Source organism: Silene latifolia, chromosome 11 (assembly GCF_048544455.1).
Source record: "Silene latifolia isolate original U9 population chromosome 11, ASM4854445v1, whole genome shotgun sequence".
In the NCBI taxonomy this organism is placed as follows: domain Eukaryota; kingdom Viridiplantae; phylum Streptophyta; class Magnoliopsida; order Caryophyllales; family Caryophyllaceae; genus Silene; species Silene latifolia.
Window position 1 is genome coordinate 92,554,673 of NC_133536.1, and position 11,054 is coordinate 92,565,726.

Below are 11,054 nucleotides of genomic sequence, written 5' to 3' on the forward strand. Positions count from 1 at the left end.
CCTACTACCGGTAACTTCGAGTTTCGTTCCTCTTATATCGATTTAGTGGAGCGAAATCCGTTTGCTGGTCTACCAGATGAGGACCCCTTGAAGCATATGGAAATTTTCACAGACTACTGCTGTTCCATACCTATACCGGCTGGGGTGACTCAGGATGAAGTAAAGGGGGTAATGTTTTTGTACTCCTTGAAGGATTCGGCGCGAGATTGGTACCGCTACCTTGATAGGGTAGCAGCTGGAGTCACTGATTGTACATCTCTAGCATTAGCCTTCTACAAAAAGTACTTCCCACTTGCAAAGACTGATGCCTTGAGAAGTAAAATCGCTAATTTCCAGCAAGGAAATGATGAGGAATTTTGTGAAGCATGAGGACGTTTCAAGAACTTTGTTCGGTCCGTCCCTCACCACGGTTTTCAGCAGTGGTACCTTTGCAACATATTCTATAATGCTCTATATGATGATTACAAGGTCATCCTGGATGCAGCTGCTAATGGTAGGTTCCAAAACAATACCGGTCAAAGTAAAGGTTGGAACACTATTGAGGAGATGGCAGTCCATAGAGCTGAGTTTGGAAGTTCACGTGGAAAGTCACGAAAGCAAAGTGAAGAAATGAGTGCCGTTGTGACACTCATTACTTCTATTACTACCCGTCTCGAGAGGCTCGAGACCGCTGAAGCTTCCAAGGAAAAAGTTGAAATTCCCGTTCATAACTCAAATGAGATCGAGGAATTGAGAGAAATGGTCCGAGCTCTTTTGATTCAAGTGGCGAATATGGAAGCAGCCGGGATTGAGTCCTCAAAGAATTTTGTGAAACAGTTGGAGAATATAGAGGCTAACCAAGTCGCTAATTCTTCAAGTAAATGTGAAGGGCCAATTGAAACGATTAACGCCATTAATCTCAGAAGTGGCCTCTCTTATGAAGGTTCCGACAAGCCAAAAGAAGACTCGGGATATGATGAAGATGCTAGACTAATTTCTGGTACAAAAACGAGCTCAATTGCCAGTACTTCTAGTCGATCGACCAACATTGTCAGTCGATCGACTGAAGTGTCAGATAAAAAAGTTTCTGGTCAGAAACTATTCACACCCAGCACAAGCAGTCGATCGACCAACATTATCAGTCGATCGACTGAGTCACCTGACGAGATTAATTCTGAACAGGAACTGTTCACGCCCAGCGAAGTTGGTCGATCGACTATGCTGACCGGTCGATCGACTGGGTCTTCAGTGCAAGACGGAATTCCGTCAACTAGTTTGCATGATTCTTCACTCATTGATGATTTGACGGAGGTTCTAAGCTTACGGAAGTCGAAGGTTGCTGATCCTACGGCCAATGTTGCAGTCCCGTATCCGGAGCGTTTAAAGGCTACTAAGCTGGAGCGTAAGTTTGGTAAGTTTCTGGAGATGGTCCAGAATCTCGAGGTAACGGTTCCTTTCACTGCCAGGTACCCTCTTACGCTTAATTTAAATCGTAAGAGAAATTTTCGTGATGATGGTAATGTTGCTTTTGTGGAGGAATGTAATGCTCTTTCACAAATTAATGTAACACCTAAATTGAAGAACCCGGGTAGTTTTTCAATTCCTTGCACTATAGGTAACCACGAAATTGGAAAGGCCCTTTGTGACTTAGGGGCCAGTGTCAGTGTCATGCCGTATTCTGTTTGCGAAAGGTTAAATATTGGTAGACTTAAGGTGACTGATATTACTGTTTAAATGGCAAATAGATCGACTCAGAGACTTATAGGAGTTCTAGAGGATGTACCCGTTCGAGTGGGTAAGTTTTTTATTCCTGTCGATTTCGTTGTTTTGGACATTGCAGAGGACAGTCAGATACCTATTATTTTAGGTAGACCATTTTTACATACACAATTGGGTGTGATAGATGTCAAACGCGGAACCATAACCTTAGAGGTAGGGGATGACACCATTGAGTTGATCTTGCTCACAAGGCAACCGAACTCTTGATGAGGATACGTGTTATTCCATTGATATTGTTGACATGTGGTCATTACTTGTAATTGGAGGGAATCCTTAGCCAAGGATCCCTTAGCCGATCTAACCCGTTTAGATGAGTGTGCGGTAATATCTGAGTGGAGAATCTTTGAGGAGCCGGATGCTTTGGTAGCCTCAATGGAGAGCTACGAGCTCAATGAGGAAGAAGATGAGATGCTTTTAAGCTTGGCCAATGAGAACTTGGTCAACACTTGCTACACCATTGAAGCCGATTCTGTCTACGCTATAGAGGTAAAGGTGCCAAAGCATAAGCCACTTCCTCCTAATCTTAAGTATGTCTTTCTAGATGATACGGAGCAGTACCCAGCTATTGTTAGCTCTAAGCTTAATGATGACCAGCTGTCTGCTTTGATGTGTGTGCTTAAGAAAAACAGGAAGGCTTTGGGTTACTCTTTGGATGACATTAAGGGCATCAGCCCTGATGTTTATATGCACAGGATAGAGCTGGAGGAAGGCCACAAGCCTTACAGACAGGGTCAACGCAAGTTGAACCCGAAGATGCAGGAAGTTTTTATGGCTGAGGTGATGAAACTACTTGATGCAGGTATTATTTATACAGTTGGCAACTCCAAGTGGGTTAGCCCCGTTCAGGTAGTCCCGAAGAAAGGAGGGACTACCGTGGTTAAAAATGAAAAAAATGAATTAATACCAACTCGAGTAGTGACAGGGTGGCGGATGTGTATTGATTATAGACAGCTAAATGCCGCCACCAAGAAAGACCACTTCCCTCTCCCTTTTGTTGACCAAATGACTGAAAGACTTGCTTCTAACAAATTTTTCTATTTTCTAGACGGATATTCAGGGTTCTTTCAGATCCCTATTCATCCGGACGATCAGAGTAAGACCACTTTTACCTGTCTACAGGGTGTTTTTGCATATCGTAGAATACCTTTCGGATTGTGTAACGCCCCTGCTACCTTTCTGAGGTGCATGATGGGGATTTTTTCTGATTATATAGAGAATATTATGGAAGTATTCATGGATGATTTCTCAGTTTATGGTAGTGACTTTGATCGTTGTTTAGCTAACCTTGATAAAGTCATGCAGCGTTGTATAGATGTTAATCTTGTTTTAAACTGGGAAAAGTGTCAGTTTATGGTCAATGAGGAAGTTGTGTTAGGGCATCTAATTTCTGATAAAGGTATACATGTTGATAAGGCAAAGGTGCAGGTGATTGAGCAATTACCTACTCCCGTGAATGTTAAAGGAGTGAGGAGTTTCCTTGGTCACGCTAGTTTTTACCGGCGTTTCATTAAGGATTTTTCAAAAATTGCTAAACCACTTACACATTTGCTTCTTAAGGATGTTGTCTTTGAATTAACTGATGAGTGCCTTACCGCTTTTAACAGGTTAAAGGAGGCCCTAGTTTCTGCGCCAATCATTCAGCCGCCTGATTGGGACCTCCCATTTGAGATCATGTGTGATGCCAGCGATTATGCGGTCGGTGCAGTTTTGGGACAGCGGAAGAATAAAGCTTTGAATGCCATATATTATGCGAGCTGAACTCTGGATGAGGCTCAAATTAATTATTTTACCACAAAGAAGGAGTTTCTAGCTGTAGTTTTTGGCTTAGACAAATTTCGGTCTTATTTGTTAGGTTCTAAGGTTATTGTTTATACTGACCATGCAGCGTTGAAGACTCTCTTTATTAAGAAAGATGAGAAGCCGAGGATTTTGAGGTGGATACTCCTTTTGCAGGAGTTTGATTTGGAGATCAAAGATAAGAAAGGAGCAGAGAATGTGGTAGCTGACCACCTATCTCGTCTGCAGCTGACTGAAAGGGAGGATTCGTTGCCTATTAATGATTCTTTTCCTGATGAGAGTCTGTTAGCTATTACTACTTCAGGGTCTTATCCACCTCCGTGGTTTCTTGATTTTGCTAATTTTTCTGTGACAGGTAAGATACCACCCGAGCTTTCATGGCAGCAGAAGAAGCGGTTTGCTTATGATGCTAGACAATATTTTTGGGATGATCCTTATGTTTTCAAGGAATGCGCAGACGGTCTCATCCGGAGATGCGTACCTCAATGGGAGGTGAAGGACATCCTAGAGGCTTGCCACTCTTCTGCTTAGGGTGGTCATCACGGTCCGTCCAGGACTGTAGCTAAGGTACTCCAATCTGGTTTCTATTGGCCAACTTTGCATGCAGATTGTCGCAATTTTGTTGCTGAGTGCGATGCTTGTTAAAGATCGGGGAATATTTCCAAGAGACATGAGATGCCACAGGTAGGCATTCTTGAGGTTGAGATTTTCGATGTCTGGGGCATTGATTATCAAGGACCTTTTCCGAGCAGTCAAGGTAATAAATATATCCTCGTAGCTGTAGATTATGTATCCAAATGGGTGGAAGCTATTGATACTCCCCATTGCGATGCAAAAGCCGTGATTAAACTGTTTAAAAAGATTATTTTCCCTCGTTTTGGTGTCCCTCGGGTTGTCATTAGCGATGGGGGAATGCATTTTAAAGAGAAACAACTTAGTGCTTTATTGACTAAATTCGGTGTCCAACATCGTAGAGGTTTGGGGTATCATCCCCAAACTAGTGGTCAGGTTGAGGTTTCTAACAGATAATTGAAAGAAGTCTTAGCTAAAGTTGTTTCTAAATCACGAAAAGATTGGAGTCTTAAGTTAGATGATGTCTTATGGGCTTATAGGACCGCGTTTAAAACGCCAATCGGGATGTCACCATACCGATTGATTTATGGTAAGACATGTCATTTACCTGTTGAGTTAGAGCGTAAGTCTTGGTGGGCTATTTGTGATTTGAATTTGGATCCTAACCTCTCTCGTGAGAAACGCATGACACAGCTGAATGAGCTGGAGGAATTTAGGTCTTTGGCCTATGACAATGCAAGGATCTACAAGGAGAAAACAAAGCGCTGGCACGACAAGAGAATCATCAAGCGCGAGTTCCATATTGGCGATAAGGTACTTCTTTTTAACGCTCGTATCCGTTTATTTCTGGTAAGTGAAATCCGGTGGGTGGCCCTTACACGGTCACAAAGAGTCACAAAGTTCGGATCAGTTGAATTGGAGACCTCTGCTGGAGAAAGATTCAAAGTTAATGGCCAATATGTGAAGCATTATCATGGATCAGATGCATATGTTGGGAAAGTCGAGGTATTGTACTTCGACCCGTTATCGGATGATGCAAAGTGAGGTAAAAAGATCGTGCGGGACCTCTTAAACCAGCGCTAACCGGGACGCAACCCGGGTTGTAATTAATTGTAATTAGGAATTTAATTTCGTTTTTTTCATTTAAACCGCATTTTGAGTTTTTTTTTTTTGTTTTATTTACTTTCTGTTAATTTGCAATTTCTTGGTTTGGAAAATTTGTGCGCCTTTGATAATTTTTGCAGGAATTTATTTTATGCGAAGTGCGTAGGTGGTTTACTGGATGTTTGTGAGAGAAAGACGGGAAATTATGATGGCAAAATGAATTTTTGACGAATTAAGGTTTAATTGCCAGCGTTGGCAGTCGATCGACTAAGTGAGTCAGTCGATCGACTGAAGTGGAGAAAACAGAAGCTACTGTGTATAGGGGAGTGGTCGATCGACTGGGTCATATAGTCGATCGACCACCACGGGAAGTCCAGAAGCTGTATAAATGGAAAACCAGTCGATCGACCTATTCAAGTGGTCGATCGACCAGTTCGTGGGATCAGAATGCAGCTAATAAGGGAAGTCTTCACTCCTTGTTCTTTTATTCTTTCACTTTCCCAAAATCAGAAAATCAAAGAAACCCTTATTCTCTCCCCCTACCTTGCGATTTCCTGACAAACCCTTCCTGAATCTCATCTTTTCTTGCTCTAATCTTCGAGTAAATCTTCAAGGTATGTACCTTATCTTCTTTGAATGCTTTATTTTCGATTTTTACTGCGGTTTAATGCGAAATTTTTGAGTAATGTGCCTTTGAGACGGAAAATTCGATTTGGGGAAATCGATTCTAGGGTTTGTTTTCTTGTCTTTTTATGCTTTAATTGCTTGTTTTACCCCTTTCCCCCTTGATTTTCGAAACTAATTAGCAACGAGGAGGCGTTTAAAGCCGTTTTCCCCAAATATTTCGAAACCCTAACTTGACTTTTAATTTCTGATTTTATTCGGGTTTTCTTAAATTGACACTGTTAGGGGATGATAGTTGCTAATTTGATTCTTATGTAGGTAACAACAATGTCAAAAGGAAAGGAACACATGTTTGAAGGGCAGTCGAGCCAAGGAGCTGCCAAGCGGCCACGAGGACCGCCACTGATGATTGCAGACACCACGGATAGTCTACCTGACTATCCGCAGGTTATCTTTTCCTCTTCTACTCAGCGGGCTAAATTTTCACTGTTTGTTGCGAAAATGAAAGTCACAGCTACCCGGTTTCTCCATAAACCTACCTTAGAGAAATTAGGCTGTTACGAGTCGGTTGTGTCCCTGCTAAACGGGACGGGTATGACAGGTTTAGTGGACATGGCTGAGTTCACGTATTATATTTCGACCCTCGAATTCTTTTCGTCTTATGCTTTTGATTCGGCCGCTTTCGTGGCTGATAAGACTAACCCTTGCATTTCCTTTCGGCTTTTCAATGTCAATTACTCCTTGACATTAGCCGATTTCGCTGGATTTTTGGGTCTTTATTTCGAGGGCAGAACCTCGGATACCTATGATGTTCATCGAGTCATGTGGTCTTGCATCAGTGACTTTCACGGGCCTAAAAGGACGGGCACTTCCGTCCATTTGCCCCATCTTCGTTATTTTCTCCGGCTAATGGGTAATACCATTTTTGGCCGTAAAGAGTCTAATAATGTGAATAATATTGAGCTGTCTATCTTGGCGGGCTATCTGAACGTTGAAAGTCGGATAGCCCGTATTTTTAACATTGCCTACTTGACCGCGCTCACTTTCGGACTGTAAGTGAGGGCACTTTGACCACCATTGCTTGTGGTGGGTTGGTGACACGTATCGCCAACCGTCTTGTTTTACTTTTCCCTCGAGAGGAGGCCCCCATTGACCCTGACCTGCGCTTTATGGACCTTCCTTACGCGAGGGTTGTCTATTGGGTCGATAGACAGATGCGGTGGAAGATTGATTCTTTCATCTGTGACCGCATCCCTGTTCTAGGCTACCCTCTAATCCTGCCCCTTACCACTGTTCAGGGGGCAGCTCGGCCGCCCTTGCCTAGTTACCGGCTTCCTCTGGTGGCGGCCACTGCTACTGCTAGCACTTCGAGGAGAGCTCGTGCCTCCTCTTCACAGGCACCCTCTACCTCCACTACTGCTCCCACTGGCTACCCGGCCACTTTTCGACCACCTACTCCTTTGGTTGTCCCTCCGGTCATGGACCAGAGTGCAATGTCACGTGTATTGGGTGATTTGTGCAGGAGCTTTGACCAGCACAGGCTAGACACGGCTCTAGCCCTGTACCCAGTCTCTGAGGAGTTAGCCCGAGGGGGGATGCTCCCACAGGGTGCTTGGACTCACCCTTCCTACTTTGTTCCTCCTGTGGGCGGCTACCCTCAGCCTGCCAGGAGACCCCCTCCTACTACTACTCGCTGGTGCCTCCACTTCCGGAGAGCCACGCGCGCCGCCGAGGCGGACGAGGAGAGCGACTCGGGGTCCCGAGAGTCTAGTGGAGAGGAGTACGATGGTAGAGATTAGATGCTGGTGACCTCCCCGTTTTTGGCTGGTTTGGGGAGGTCGTATTTTGTGAGTTCCTTCCTTTCCTTATTAGTTTCCTTTTATTTTATTATGCTTTTATTCTCCCATATTTCTGCTGGTGATTTGCTGATGAGCACAATGAGGGCATTGCGCGTTTTGGTTTGGGGAGGGTATTGCATATGTCTTTTGCATCTGCATGTGTTTTTTATTGCATTTTAGTCACATGTTTATTGCATTTTAGTTTGCATTTGTTTTTCAATTCAAAAAAAAACAAAACAAAAACAAAGAAAACAATTGAAAATGTCAAAAAAAAACAAAAAATATCACGTTTACTTTTGCATATAGTCGAGTCGGATTGGAGTTTATTAATGATGATTTTGCACTATTAGTCAAATATGCCATTCCTTGTCCTTTTCACAGCTGTTTAGCAAGAATTAAAAGTGATTTCTCAAATTTTGTCATGGAATTCATTTCGGGTAATTAGACTTGACTCATTACTTTTGGCAAACTACTTATACTTTCTGAGATATAGAGCCTATAACTGGTGACATTCATGACCGGTTAATTTAGGATTGAGAGTAGTACTCCCTTCATTTCATGTTTTGCACGTGTATGAGTTTTGATTGCTTATTGCCTATACGCATTGGTTTGTGGTCGGTATTGCATGTTTTGAGAACTATTGCATCCTCCCTTTTCTCATTTTACCCCATTAACTCCACTATAAGCCATAACTGCCAGTTGCCCTCAACTACATCCCATACTTAGCCTACCATTGTGCCAAGCTAGGAAGTAGTAGAGGAATTTTTGTCGGATTAGAAGCGGTTTTGGTTCGTTTTGTACTGATGGAGTGAGTATTGATGAGAAGTGAAGGGGATGTTAATGTTTCAGCTGGAAAGAAAGAAAAAAATTCAGGAAAAATGAAAAAAAAAAAAAGAAAGGACGTTTACCTGGGCAGAGAGCTCTGGTTGTGACAGGGTGGTCAATCGACTGCCATCACTGGTCGATCGACCACCAGCTTAGAAGTTGAAAAAAAAGAGTGAAAGGAAAAGAAAAAAAAAAAGAAGAAAGAATAATAAGGTATTTGAAAAAATAATAATGATTTGGTTGAATAGAGAACACGCCTCATGTGCCTACTTCATGAATTGGAGGCGTTTGTTTTGAGATATTGTGTTGCCAAGTCTTTTAAAGGCATGATTTATAATTCGAGTTGGAGGAATGGGATGCGGTTTCTTATGGTTCGTTAGGTACTAGCTTGGCTCTTACCTTCACAATTCCATACTTGTTTTGCCCTTCTTTCCCACTTAGCCTCACATATCCAAATTTTGCAATAGTTCGGCATGTAGTAGTCCTTGACGGTGGTTATGCGTATGTACGGTAGCTAGAATCATTATTCATGCTAGTCAAGCATACATGTTTTGTCGGTCGCAGTCTAGGTGAGAGTCTGTATTTTCTTCCCTATCTTTTACATATATTCTTACCATTTGCTTTGCTGAGGGAAGAGTGACCCGGGAGAGTCCGAATGTAAGAGTCTTGCAAGGTCGAACGCCCGATTCGATTCCATGATATGTATAAATTTGTTCACTTGATTTGAGCTTTGCAGTAGTTGATAATGTGCATTAAACGGTTTGGCATTGACTTGTAGCTAGCTCTGAGATATACTCCTTTCCATTTAGTTTTTATATGGGTCATAGTGCTTGCTTGGGGACAAGCAAGGTTTGGTTTGGGGAGATTTGATACGTGCATATTCTATACACTTTAATTGCAGTTTTAGCACGTATTTCCATGCATAATTGTTGGCTTAAGGCCACTATTTCTCCCGAAACGGTTTACTTTGCATTTTCTATGATTTATTGTAGGAATGAATGGAAGTAAGCTAATTCAAGCCTAAACCGTCCTCCGGAGGCAACTTCAGGGAAGCTTGGAAGAAGGAGGTTCGTACTCACTCACCTCGGGATGCGTGCATTGGAGTGAGGAGCTGTTTTTGAAGAAAAGAAGTGTTTCTGCACAGCACCATCAGTCGATCGACTATGCTGTAAAGTCGATCGACCACTGAAGTTCATCAGACGCTACTGGATTGCTACCATCAGTCGATCGACCATGCTGACCGGTCGATCGACTAGTTTGCGAGCTGAGATTTATTTCTTCGTGTTAGACTTTTAAAAGCCCAACTTGTAATTAACTTTTGGCATCTTTTTATCAGTAGAACGCAGCAATTATTAGGTTATGCTTTTCACTATTGAAGAACTCAGTTTTTAGATCTAGTTTTGGGGAGACGGAGAACCTCGAATCGGATTACGTTGTTCATCTTAGTAAGTTTTATGCAAGTTTCCTCTTCTTTTAATTCTTGTTATTTCAATTCTTGTTCTACCAATTTAATTCCAGAAATTCATCTTTTGTCTTTTGTTTTTTATTTAAATTCAATCATGTCAATCTTGTTCTTTGTTATCAATTTAGCAATTATTTTAGTTTTAGTCATGCGTAGCTAATTGTTTTGATTGGGAACGAGGTGAGCCATGGCATAAATTAGGATTGTTTGTTAGCATAAATTCTTCCGTATCGATCTTGTTGTCTTTTGATAAGCCTTTTTACTAGATTGAAAGATTAGTAATTAGAATTATCATTAGATTGGAATTTCTCTTGAGTGAAAGCTTTGAGAAATTTCGGGGAATTAGAAGACCGCAAGGTTAATTTGAGCATAGATCGAAAGGCTTGCTTATACCCCCTGAGACCGTATTATAGGATTTCTGCTACCTTATTGTCCTGACCATTGCCATGGTGAACCGAATTTCCCGATCCTCTTTTTATCTTGTTGAGAAATTTCATTTTAGCAATTAGTCAATTTAGTCAACCAATCTCAAAACCCCCCAATTAATTGTTACTTTTATAGACTGAAAAATAGCAAATAAAATCAACCTTGTCTCTCTGTGGTTCGACCCTTACTATCACTAGCTATAGTTTTAGTTTGGAATTATAAATTTAATTTTGATACAAAACGACGGTATCAATCATCATGATCAACAGTCGTGATCGCATTATTGTCGGAGGACACATATTCCAACAATCTCCCACTTGTCCTCGACAAGTGTGCATCACCAATTCTCTTGTCCTATTACTATCTCCCACTCAATGCAAGGTGTCTTTCAGGTCGTACTTGCAAGTGATCATATCGAGAGTGGTTTCCTCGATCTGGAGAATAACTGATAGACCGGATTTATCCACCATGGATATATTCCGAGCGTGGCCACGCATTTCCAGTTCATTACTCCTCTAGTGGCCCTGAGATATTGTTATAACCCTGACTAGGGGTGGACAATTCCTATCGCACTCATTCCCTTCAACTAGCCACAGCCATCATAACCCAAAATATGCCCATTTGACCCCATTTACGAAGGTCGTAGT

The 11,054-nt window shown here is 42.1% G+C and overlaps 1 non-coding gene across 1 annotated transcript; it reads right to left on the minus strand.

Moving 5' to 3' along the window:
- Nucleotides 1–304: 304 nt before the first annotated feature.
- Nucleotides 305–413, minus strand: LOC141616206 (small nucleolar RNA R71). Its single transcript, XR_012530566.1, has one exon. It is a non-coding gene; the product is annotated as a small nucleolar RNA R71 (small nucleolar RNA).
- Nucleotides 414–11,054: the final 10,641 nt, after the last annotated feature.